Raw genomic sequence first — 13,533 nt, 5'->3', positions numbered from 1 at the left:
TCAAACCCCCACAAACTTTTCTCTACCTTCTCCACCCTTCTTAACCCACCTCCCCCACCCCTCCCTCCACCTTGACAGCAGATGACTTCTCCTCCTTCTTTAAGAAAAAAGTCGCCAACATTAGCAGTCGGTTCCCTAAACCCACCTTTCCTACCCCCTCACCCTCCATGACTGACCCAACTAAATGTCTAAACTCTTTCTCTCCCCTGTCCGAGGCAGAGCTCTCTGACCTCATTCTCTCTCATCGCCCCACCTCCGGTCCCCTTGATCCTGTCCCCTCCCCTCTCTTTCAAACCATCTCCCCCTCTATCATAACTTTTCTGCTCCATGTTCTAAACTCCTCTCTTACCTCTGGCACCTTCCCCTCTGCCTTCAAACAGGCCAGAGTTACCCCACTACTCAAAAAAAAAAACCCTCCCATAACCCTGCCGTCCTCCAGAACTACAGACCGTTATCACTGTTACCGTTCTTCTCTAAAACAATTGAACGTGTTGTATCTAACCAACTTTCTAACTTTCTTTCTCAGAACAACCTGCTTGACCCCAACCAATCGGGCTTTAAGACCGGCCACTCCACAGAGACTGCCCTCCTTTCAGTCACCACTGCCCTCCAGTCTGCCAGAGCGGCTTCGAGGTCATCCGTCATCATTCTGCTGGACCTTTCTGCGGCGTTTCATACGGTTAACCACCAGATCCTGCTCTCCAGACTTTCTGAGATGGGCATCACTGGCACTGCACTCCAGTGGATCTTATCCTACCTGTCGGGAAGATCCTACCAGGTCTCCTGGGGAGGCAAACTGTCAGACCCCCACCAGCTCTCCACTGGTGTCCCACAGGGCTCCGTCCTTGGACCCCTCCTCTTCTCTCTGTACACCACCTCACTTGGACCAATCATCACCTCCCATGGCTTCTCCTACCACTGCTACGCTGACAACACGCAGCTGTACCTGTTGTTCCCCCCGACCGATCCGGGGATCTCAGCTAGGATTGAGGCCTGCCTCGCAGACATCTCCGCCTGGATGACCGAGCACCACCTCCAGCTGAACCTAGCTAAAACGGAACTTCTCATCATCCCGGCCAAACCCTCCATCTCCCATGATCTCTCAATCACCCTGGGATCTGCGACGGTGACCCCCTCATCCTCTGCCAGGAACCTTGGAGTTACCATTGATGACGAGCTCTCCCTCACGGCCCACATTGCTGCGGTCTCCCGGTCGTGTAGATTCACCCTCTACAACATCCGGAAGATCAGGAGATACCTGTCTGAGCACTCCACCCAGCTGCTTGTCCAAGCAATGGTCCTCTCCAAGTTGGACTACTGCAACTTGCTGCTCGCCGGTCTCCCAGCATGCGCAACCCGCCTTCTTCAGAGGATTCAGAACGCAGCGGCCCGCCTGGTCTACAATCTACCCAGACGCTCCCACGTTACCCTGCTCCTCATCTCCCTCCACTGGCTACCCATAACGGCCCGCATCAGATTCAAGACCCTGGTACTGACCTTCCGAGCAGTGAACGGGACTGCACCCGACTACATCAAGTCTCTCCTGCAGCCTTACACCCGCCACCTACGGTCTTCTTCAGACAACCGCCTGGTGGTCCCACCGCTCAAGACCGCCCGGTCCCAACACAAGCTCTTCTCCTGCCTGGCCCCCCAGTGGTGGAATCAACTCCCCACCTCCATCAGAGACACAGACTGTTTCTCCACCTTCAAGACAAGGCTCAAGACGCACTTGTTCCGGGAGTACAACGGTACTTAGGAATGGTTTGCTGAACCCAACGCTAGTTTCGTCAAGGATGACTCTTGCTTAGACTGTTGCTCTTGTTGGTTAGTGGTAGCTGATTTAAACTGTTGTATTATATTTAATCCTATTTTTATTGCTTTCCTACAGGTACACTTGCACTTAGAGATTCATGTTGTGTAATTGTAATTTGCTTAACTACTTGCTCTTATGGTTTCTTCCCTTTAGCACTAATGTTTTGGTTGTTCACAATGTGTACTTCTGTTTTTGGCTACCTGCAATCTTGTTGTTATTATCAGTGACCTATGCACTTTGTAAAGCTCTCTCTTTGAAGTCGCTTTGGATAAAAGCGTCTGCTGAATGATCAAATGTAATGTAAATGTAATTTGCTACATGCTTCGATACATGTTTATAAAGTGTCAGACATACATGATATAACACACCAGTTACCAATTGAAATTATGTTATTATAACGAAAATGTCAGTGAATTGAGATGATGCTGCTGTTTGTTCCGCCGAAAACCATTCAAACAGGTTGACGGCAGTGGGTTTTTTCTTTTTACTACAGCGAGTTACCAGAACCATGTGACAAAAAAGCTCTAGCTTTTTTCCTGTGTTTCATTGGTAGTGAGTGTTCACAATGTTGTATTTCACTCCATTCTACACCAAAAACGTCAGGAAGGACTGCATTTTGTAGATACGAGTCTGCTGAAGATAGCCAGAATATCGGATTTCTTTAACCGAGCCTGTTTCATTCGTCATTTGCCTGAGAAAGCGACTTCCGTTGGCCAGCTTCATTGAAAACCATTCAAACCGGTTGACAGCAGTGTTTTTTTTTGGAACTACAGCGAGCTACATGATAGGGCTGGGCGATATATATTTTTATCGATTTATCGAGGAATGACTTCCCTCAATAAAGATATCGAAACATTAACTCATTTTCAATAATATCAATAATGTCGATAGAGAATAATTAGGAACAGCAGTCCATTTAATTTCTGTGATGCAGCAGGATGTTGCGGAGAAATGGTAGCCTACGTACACTCACTAAAATATACTGACTGAGCACCTCAAGTGCAGTAGCTAATGTTAACTGCGGAAAATGAGTCTTATTGCAGAAAACAGTGGCAGCGATAGCCATGGCGAGGGAGCAACTTCCAATGAAGAAATTATTGATAAAAAGGGTTTGTCTTCTTCAGTTATTTGGAAGTGGTTTGGCTTTTGGAAATCCGACAAAGAGCAGAGCAATGTTCGGTGCAAATTGTGTAGTAAACAAACAGGTGGCTACCAAGTCTGGTAATACGACAAACCTTTTTTACCACCTGATGCAAAATCACTGGTTGGAACATTCAGAAAGTGTGAGTTTGCGGCAAGGTATTGATAAAAAGTAAGTTTAAAAAAAGCTTTAGTTACTTGACCCCAGGTGCTCCCTGGCCGCAAACATTTTTTCTCCGCGCTGCCTAAACTTTATGCTGAGTGTAGGGAAAAAGTTGAGGAAGAGACTTAATTTGCTACTACTACGGATCTGTGGTCTTTCGTCTTAATTATCGTTATCGAATGGAAATATAAATATCTATCGTGATATTTTTTTACCCATATCGCCCAGCCCTACTACATCAACAATCCTACTTGAGTAAAAGTAAAAAGTACCTACTTTTAAATTTACTTTAGTATTAAAAGTAAAAGTACTCATGCAATGGGTTGTCTCTCAATGTCTAGGCTGTGCCATTTTGATAAAGAATGCAGATATAGGTACTGGTAATACTTATGCCTCTACAGATGTCACTACTAGTAATAATTATAAGCAACAACATGTATTTATTGGAGTAACCGAATTAAACATATTAATATTCAAAAGTCCTCAACACGCTTCTTTAAATTTGAAAGCAAAATTCTTGAAGGCTAGCAACTCCTTTTTTTGAAGGGGACAGGAAATGCATTGAAACCTCCACGAGTCATTCTTGGGGCCTCTGAACTTGAACATGTCTTTTAAATAGGGCCAAGGGTGGCTCATATCAGAGGGATCAGTTGAGGGTGACTCTGGATCCATGTTGAATAGGCAGTTGGTTAGGCTGTCTGTTGAATGTTCAGGCAAAACAGGAGAGCTGTCCCCGATTAAGATTTTCTTTGGTCGACCAAAACTCGACTAAAACTTCTGAAAATCGACTAATCAAACTTTGAAACGCAAAAAAAAAAAAAAATCTGCGATCTGACTCAATGGCTGCTGGACATTGCAGATTCAGCCGTTAATAGCCTACTAATAATAAGACTCGTATCACCAGTCCTGTTGTAAACGAATGCCGATGGTATTTAGTATCTCTTACAATGTACTACAAATAAAAAATATTGTTTGTTTAACATGCAAATCATCAGAGCACGCTTATCACTGCCTGAAAACTTGCAGCATGCGAACTTATGTAGAAGCTGAGTGGGGAACGTTGCAACAGAATATGGTAAGAACCTGGTAACACCATGGAAACAAACACTGCTTCCTTTTACAGTCCAGTTTCCGATTACTTACCAGTACATAGTCATGTTTTACCTGGTATTGCCTTGGAACGTATAGTACAAATTCATACTAAGGGTTGACAAAGTGGTATTCGCTTACAAAGAATATGGTAAGAACCTGGTAACACCATGGAAACAAACACTGCTTCCTTTTACAGTCCAGTTTCAGATTACTTACTGAGTACATAGTCCAAACATGCGCAAGAACATACCCAGTATCCAAGAAGATTTACAATGATAGTAGAGGAAAACTCTTCCCGCGGAGGTAGGTATAACAGCCAAGTAAATGAGGCCACCATCGATAAATGTATCTGAAAAGGTATTTTCTTGGAAAGTACGGTCTTATGTTCCCATAAGACGTGGACTGTTACCGACATAAAGGTAGGCTAGGTAACTACAGGGTAATAGTAGAGTATTTTGTTCGTAATTCTGCTGGAGTTCGGCCGTCTTTACCTACTTAGTACCAGTGGTATTTACCCAATAACACATTATAATTTACCATATATATCTCCCGTAATTACCAACTTACTACCAGCGGTATTTAGATAGTAATATTTAGAAGTTTCAAGGTAAATACTACGTTTTGTCTTCTGTCTTTACCTAATTAGGACCAGTGAAAATTACCCAGTAATAACCAGCACGTTAGTAAATAGTTAATGGGTAAATATTTCAAATTATCTCTGTATTTACCACCTTGGTACCAATCGGTAATACCCAATAATACAGAAAACATACCCAGTAATGACCAGCACGTTAGTATTTAGTTAATGGGTAAATACTTCGAATTATCTAGGTATTTACCACCTTGGTACCAATCGGTAATACCCAATAAAACACAAAACATACCCTTTACTTTCTATGTAAATACCCAGTACTTAAGGGACTGTAAAAGGAAGGGTTACCATGATTTCTGCTTCCCAGGTGTTGTGTGTGTTCCATTTGCCAGTTCCTTCCTGTTGAACAACTGCATATGAGGCCACATTTCCAGTGTTTCCCTTGTAGCAACATCCGTCACTAAACAGTGTCCAGTCCGGGTCTTTTAGTGGTGTGGTGGTGAGGTCCGGTCTTCAGAGGTGGGACCAAGTCATTTTTTTGCAAGTCCCAAGTAAGTCTCAAGTCTTTGCCCTCAAGTCCCGAGTCAAGTCCCAAGTCAAGACAGGCAAGTGCCGAGTCAAGTCCAAAGTCAAGACTGACAAGTCTCAAGTGAAGTCCAAGTCCTGCAGTTTGAGTTTCGAGTCCTTTCGAGTCCTTTCAATCACAGAGTAATAATATATTTACACAGATATGACCAGTATGCTTTTCTGTATTTATTTATTATAAGTAAATCTGTATTTATTTATTATAAGTACAAGTATAACTTGTATAAGTGCAATTGATATTGCAGAAAAGAAAATTACCAGTCATTTTGAACATTTAACTCATATTTTGAAAGAATATTCTTCATTTTAAACCACTCCTTTACAGAATGAACACATTTGAAAAAACAAGTGCAACTGTAATTATTTGTACAAAAGTGCTAACATTATTTTGCATTTTAACTAGTTCCACAGCAGTTTCTGTCCTGTATTTATCTTATCTCATTTATCTCACCTCATATTGTCTGTGTGTGTGTACATGTGAGAAACATAACAAATACATGAACATAACAATGAACAGGGTTGTGCTTTTTATATGTCAGGGCCCTATGCTGCATTGCACTTGCAAAAGACCAAATTGGCCAAAAGTCTGTCAGTCATTTGTGCACGATGGGGTCGCCACCATGGCTGAAAACTTGCTCCACTGGAGCACTGGAGGCAGGCACTGCCAGGACTCTGATGGCCACTCGGAACAGTGAAGGAAGAGCTCTTCATGTTCAATGCCCAGAACAAATAAATAGCGCGTTCTGTCCTTCGGCTATGTCAAGGTAGTGACTTAGCTGTAGTGTAGTGTAGGAGGCTAACAAGTAACACTAGCAGGTAGTAGCATTGCTACGAGTATTATGCTAGGTTGCTAGGTAACGGAAGCCAACTAGCTAGCTAGCTTCCGTTTTGAAAAAATAACTCGGAAGCGTTGGTTAATCCCTTATAGCCACATATGAATTGTATTGAAACTACTCTTTATTACTCATATTATTAATATCAATCTTAACATTGTGTTAATATGAATTGTATTGTGTGTGTGTGTATGGTAAACATCACTTTAGAGTTGCTGCTGTAGTAGATTACAGCACTGGTCATCTATTGTAAAATTTATTTCGGGATTTGTGAAGTTGGGTTGTATGAGGGACAACCGTTCTTTGTGCAACTTCAAATGTCGAACGAAGTTGGAAGTTGTTGCGTCTCAGTCTGAAATCTTCGACCCGCATGTTTTCCAGACTGCACTTCGTTTTTTGTTGACCACTTTGTAGTTTTTATACCCAAACAAAACTATCTTTGGTATCATTTTTTTCCTAACTGGCGCGTTGTTTGACAGTTGCTCTGGTTGCTCTTCATTGGTTGACCTGCAGTTTGATTGGATGGATGCTGTCGCTTCAAAACAACGTGGATCTAATTTGATTGGATGTTGTGCCGACAGCACGTACACACACACACACAGACGCACACATACACAATGAAAGATACAGAGCGTTCCTTAGTAACATACTTTTTAATATTTGGGTTTTGGGGAGAGGAGCAAGTCTTATCAAGTCAAAAGGCTAAAGTCCAAGTGAAGTCACGAGTCTTTGATGTTTAAGTCCAAGTCGAGTTGCAAGTCTCTACATTTTGTCGAGTCTAAAGTCATCAAATTCATGACTCGAGTCCACACCTCTGCCCGTCTTATCTTCAGATCCTTCTGAGACACATTCACAGTTGTGGGGTATGAGTTCAGTAGGATCCAACTCAGGAGCCATATTTGATGTTTCCAGTCTCGTAGGCAATGTGTGGTTTTGTCAATGTTCCACATATTTTAGCTTTTCGTACGGCCGAGATGGTGAAACCCTTGAGGTGAGAAATGACACCACTCCGTGTGTTGTGTTGACTTTTAGCGGGTGGCACATCGATGGCTTTGGGTAGGCCGCTAAGACAACAGGGTGTCTGCCGCACCCTGTTTGTCCCATTTCCACGTTACCGAGTTTTGAGCTGTGATACATTAGTACTGTTCTTTCTCCCTCGTTTATATGAAACAGAACTGCCGTTACAGTACCACTTGTTTCAGAAACATCCAGGTGAAATGGTTTCGTGTAGTCCGGAGGACAAAGATGTTCGGCTTTTCCCAGTGCTTGTTTGGTGCGGATAAATGCTTGCTCAGCCTCTGGTGTCCATACGAGTATTTGTTGGTGTTCCCTGATTCCGGTGATGTTAAGTATATCCCTCAGTGGTTGGGTTAGGGACACATAGTCAGGGATGTGGTTTCGGCTGTACCCAGTCAATCCCAGAAATGCCAGCATGTGTTTAACAGTTGTTGGTTTCCCATGATTCAGAATGGACTCCTTTTGCGAGTTTGTTTGTGTCATGCAGTTGGCTGATATAAGTCTGCCTTTTTTACCTTATATCCTTTTTCCGCCAACACGATCAGCAATTTTCGGGTAACTTTGAGGCACTGCTCAGCCGAGCTTGCCGCGAGTAACAAGTCATCCACATATTGGATTATCACTGCTCCTTCGGGCAGGGTAATGTCTACCAGATCATCTCGCAACACCAGGTTATATATTCCCGGGGAGTCCTTATATCCTTGTGGCAGGCGATTGTAGGTGTATTTCTGTCCATTGTATGTGAATGCAAACCAGTCCTGGATGTCTTGACGGAGCGGGATACAAAAGAAGGCGTTTGCCAGATCTATAACTGAGAAGTGTTTTTTTCTGGGAACAAATTCATGAGTGAGACATATGGATCGGGTACGACCAACATTCGTGTTTCTGTTACATCGTTGATTTGGCGGAGATCATGTACCATCCTCCATCCTTTTCCTCCTGCTTTTGGTACCGGCAGTATTGGTGTGTTCCATTTAGAGTTTGACGGCCGTATCACTCCAGCTGTTAACAATCCGGCAATGGTCTCGCCGATCCCTTCGATCTGTTCTTGTTTGAGTTTGTATTGAGGACGCCAGACTGGTGTGTCGTGTGGATTCTTCAGCGTCATCTCAACCTCGCTGTTCACCTTCCCTACGTCATATGGTCCCGTCGTCCACAACTTTTCTGGGACGTCCTTTAGGTAGTAGTCCGTGTTTGGGTGGTTTGTGTGTTCCCGTCCATGGTCCCTTTCTAGCTCCACTTCTTCCATGCTTCCTTGGTTGTCTTGTATGTCAGATATTCTCCACATGTCTCCTGCGGCGTTCACGTGTAATTTTGGTGCTGCCGTGGGCATCCATGTCATTGCCAATGCCTTCTTCACCATTGGACCGAGACACTTTGCTTCTCCTCCTGCTGCAACTGATAGGGTGATGTGGGGTACTGATTCACTGGTCAGTGTGAACCATGCCATTTGGTCAGGTGTTAGCTCACAATATGCTGCGACTCCTTATTTTCCCAAATACATGCCCGCAGGTAGTTGTACGTGCAATGTGGAGGGTCAGGTGGTGGTCCGTATGGATGGTTCGTTGATCCATGCCTTCCAGTCCATGTATGTTTTTAGCATGTAGCTAGATAGCTAATTTGCAACTTCAGTCCATGATCAGGCTACCTATTCTAATAAAATATATAAGTCACCTAAAATATACAATTAATCAATATATAGGCCTACAGCAGTGGTCACCAACCTTTTTAGGCCAAAGATCACCGACCTTTGCCTTGGTGACCCGAAGATCTACCTATTGAGGCGTTGAGAGACAGAACAGACTCCAGACTGAACTTACAACTTAACTTTATATTTGGCCTTATTGTAATTGAATGAAATCAAACACTTTGTGAACAATATGAACAAGAAAAAACACTTTTGCAATGAGCAGGCTGGATATGAACGGTTTTATTTATAAACTGAAGTTACAACACAACACTGACAAATTTCTCATGTGACAAGTCAGTGTGATGGCTGTGATTGAACACTGTCTGTGAGTGCCTTGTAGTTTGGCTCATAAGCAGAGACAGCCAGTCTGAGGCAGTCTGTGAGGTGTCTGTCAGTAAGCCGGCTCCTGTACTTGGATTTGGTGATTTTCATCTGTGAAAATGCCATTTCACAGAGGTAGGTCGATCCAAAGTAGGCACTCACTTTTAGTGCACATGCACTGAGGAGAGGAAACTTCTCTCGGCTGACAAGTCCCCAAAAGTCACTGTCCCTTGACCTGGCTTTCAGCTCAATGTCATTTTGCAAATCAAGCATCTCCATGTCCACTCCACTTGGCAAAGCAAATGCTTTCTCGAATTGGTCTGCAACCTCCTCTGTATTAATAGGCAGGAATGGGTTTGAAAGAAATGCAGCAATATCCTTCATGATTTCTAACTCACCAAAACGTCGACTGAACTCCGCTGCCAGTTTGTCCAGGTGCACACAGTACTGCTCAGGGTGAAAGTCAGAAGAGTCTTTGATGGACTGTGACATTTTTTCCAGGTTTGTAAAGTGTGTCAGCGTCCCTTTCCTCAGATTCGTGGTCCAGACACAGAGTTTGGCCTTGAACGCATTCACTGCGCTGATCATGTGGAGGAGGTGCCGGTCTTTTCCCTGGAGTTCGTGGTTGAGCGAGTTCAGTTTTCCGGTTAGGTCCGTCAGAAACCCCAGGTCCAGTAGCCACGCATCCGTTGAAAGTTCCTCGTGCTCCTCGTTCCTTTTCGACAGAAACGTCTTAATCTCAGGCAGCAAGTCAACAAATCGCTGCAGCACTTTTCCGCGACTCAACCACCTGACATCAGCATGCAGAAGCAGGTCTCCATACGCCGAATCGAGCTCATCCAATAACGCCTTGAATAAGCGATGCTGAAGCGCTTTTGCTCGAATCGAGTTTACCACTTTGACCACCAGTGACATGACATGAGAAAAGTCCACAACTTTCCCAGCCAAGGCTTGCTGATGAATCACACAGTGATACTTCATGAAGTCGGGGAAATCCGGATCATTACGGCACAGTGCTATAAAACCAGCGTGCACACCGCACATTGCCGGTGCCCCATCGGTAGTGATTGCCACCAGTTTCTGAATGGGGATGTTCTTTTCACGGACATAGCTTTTAAAAACGTTGTAAATATCCTCACCTCTTGTTCTCTCTTTTAATTGGAGAAGAGTGAGGAAGTCCTCCTTTGTTGTAAAGTCCTGGAAAGCCATTCTGACAAATACAACAAGCTGAGCCGTGTCCATTACATCCAGCGATTCATCAAACTGCAGTGAAAAATATTCACAGAGTGACAAGTCCTCCAACACCTGTTGACCAACGTTTTCCGACAGTAACTCGATCCTTCGTGTCACTGTTGTAGGACCAAGAGGCACAGCACGGAATGCAGCTTTTATGTCCTCTTTGTTTTTGAAGGTGCTGCAAACAGTCTCTGCGGTGACGGTCAATAGTTCCTTAAACAAATCCCCATCTGTAAAAGGTCTCTTGTGTTTAGCCAAAATGTGGCTAATACGAAATGACGCCTCAGTTGCAGCCTTACTTTGAGACGTAGGTTGTGAGAAAAGCGACTGTTGAGCCTTCAACTCCACTTTCAGCTCCTGAACTTTTTTGGCGCGGATTGCGCTCTTTGGTGGATAGCAGTCTTTGAATTTCGGATGGTTAGTGTTGTGGTGCCGCTCCAAATTCCCTCGCTTAGACAGTGCCTGTGGCTGGTGGCACAACATACACACACTCTTGTCTTTTACCAAGGTAAAGATGAATTCCTCCTCCCATTCATGATGGAAACTGTAGTTTTTCGCCCTCTTTCGTGGTGCCTCTGCCATGCTTGCTAACACTATGTGGACAACACGGCCGGGTAAATAAACAAACCAACGGCAACCACGCCCACAGGTATCCTGGGATAGCAGGTCTCTCAAAGGTCGTCTTCGGGAAAAAACGCCCATTTATTCTGTCGGTGAATTGCTATGCAACACGCACAGGCCAATATGCAAATCCAGGTACAAGAGAACGCGCGTTCAGTTTAAGAATCCTCCGCGTTCATGAATTAGTCGGAGATCAGTATTTCTGAAATTATTTTGGAGATCGACAGGGAAAGTCTCCGAGATCGACACGTCGATCGCGATCGACAGGTTGGCGACCTCTGGCCTACAGTATACAGTTATACAAATATATGCTATCTTAAAACATACTTCCTATAACATTAAAACCTTGTGCAGAAAGAAGAAACAATATGATGAGCGTGACCTATATATGCTGTGTGTGCATGTATGTGTGTTATCTATTGTGTGTTGTCATGATTACATTTTTGGTTTTCCTTCAGCCAGTGTTTCAGTTGTCTGTTAAATGTTTTAAACTCAGTTTGTGTTTTTATTATAGTAAATTGGTAATGTAATGGTAAATTGTTCCACATTTGAGTTCCAATAACTGAGAAACTCGACTGGCCAAAAGAAGTTTTGCGCACCTCTGCTATGCAGTTACCGTTCACTGCTCCTCTGGTGGCCACCGTTCTTGTACTTATCTTTGTTACAAAAGGACATAATACAGCAGGAGCAAGATTATTTGCACATTTAAAAATTAGTTTGAGAAGAGAACTAGAGAACAGAACATAAAATTCTCAAAGCTCAAGAGATTATATTTCTTTACTATGAGGCAGTGGTGCCACCTTATTGGTTTCTGATCCAATATCTTTAATGCCTGTTTGTATAATGATAAAATAGGTTTAATTGATGTCTGGGAGGCTTGGCTCCATACGGTGATGCAGTAAGACAAGTGAGACAGTATCATGGCATGTAGAAACAGTAAGGCTGCCTAACAGGCATATGATGCCTTGTCATTCTAAAACAGTTCAAATTTGTTCGGAGCGTTGTAGTGAGTTTCTTAATGTGTTTATTAAACTTAAGCTGTGAGTCTATGATGATTCCTAAAAATTTAAATTCTTTGACTTGGTCAATTGTGTCCTGGTCAATTTTGATAGAACAGGAGGCTTTCCCTCTTATAGAAAAACACATAGATACTGTCTTTTTAATGTTAAGAGTGAGATGGTTGTCTTTGAGCCAACGGGATACATCTTCCATCTCCTTAGTTAATATGTCCGCTGCTGCGCTTGATGTTCTGGCTGACGCATAAATCACTGTATCATCAGCGTACATTTGGCAGCTGGATGACCGACAGCAGGTGGGCAGGTCATTTATGTAGAGACTGAAGAGCAGAGGCCCCAAAATCGATCCCTGCGGAATACTTAAGTTTGCAGCCAATGGCAGTGATAGCTCAGAGTTTATCCTGACCCTCTGCTCCCTATGCTCCAAGTATGAAGCAAACCAGCTTAGGACGGGTTTTGACATGTTAAAAGTGCAGAGCTTGTTTAGAAGTATGTTATGGTTGACGGTGTCAAAGGCCTTTTTAAGGTCTATGAATACTGCCCCCACAACATTACCTGACAGACTACTCTTGATATTCTCTGTGAGGTAGCAGTTCGCCAGTTCTGTTGAGTATCCTGGTCTAAAACCAAACTGTTTATTGTTGATGAGACCATTACTCTCAAGATGGTCTAATAATTGCTCTGTAACAGCCTTTTCTAAGATTTTGGAAAGAGCAGGCAGTATAGAGATTGGTCTATAGTTACAAGCCTGGTCTTTTGCACCCGCCTTAAAAATCGGTGTTATAATAGCTTGTTTCCAGCTTTGTGGAAATTTGCCAACTCTAATGGAGAGATTTACTAAGTGTGTTATGGGTTTCACCAGGACAGAACAATGAGTTTTAAGGAAGGCTGTATCAAGTCCAAACGCGTCCTTTGCTTTAGAAGCATTTAGTTTGTTAATGATTTTAAGTGTTTGTTCCTGACTTACCTCCTTAATATGGAAGAGCTTTGAGGGCTCTGAATTTGTGGGCAGGGATAAGATTGCTGGTTCAAAATTCTCTGCTAGCTCCTCTACTGACCTTTTAAAAAGGTTATTAAATTCATTTGCTATAGCTGAGTTATCTGTGCTATTGACACCATTCACTTCTAGTTCTGTAATTATTTTTTGTTGACTAGGTTTAAGTTTAGTTATCCTGTTCAGGTGCTTCCATAATGCAGTGCTGTTCCCTTCAGACTCCTCTATTAATTGCATAAAATAGGTCGTTTTTGCTTTGCGCAGTTCTCTGACTACTGCATTTCTCAATCCTTTAAAAATAAAGGATTACATCGATATTTTGGATCAGTCCCCTTTTTCCCCAATCTAGGTATAGGTTCTCAAATGTCTTGCGTTTCTCCTCTATCTCTTTGATGGAATTGGTTGCCTCCAATCTTCTCC

The sequence above is a fragment of the Hypomesus transpacificus genome, chromosome 21 (genome assembly GCF_021917145.1).
Source record: "Hypomesus transpacificus isolate Combined female chromosome 21, fHypTra1, whole genome shotgun sequence".
Lineage (NCBI taxonomy): Eukaryota > Metazoa > Chordata > Actinopteri > Osmeriformes > Osmeridae > Hypomesus > Hypomesus transpacificus.
The sequence above is the reverse complement of the archived record's forward strand: the minus strand, read 5'-3'. Positions refer to the sequence as shown.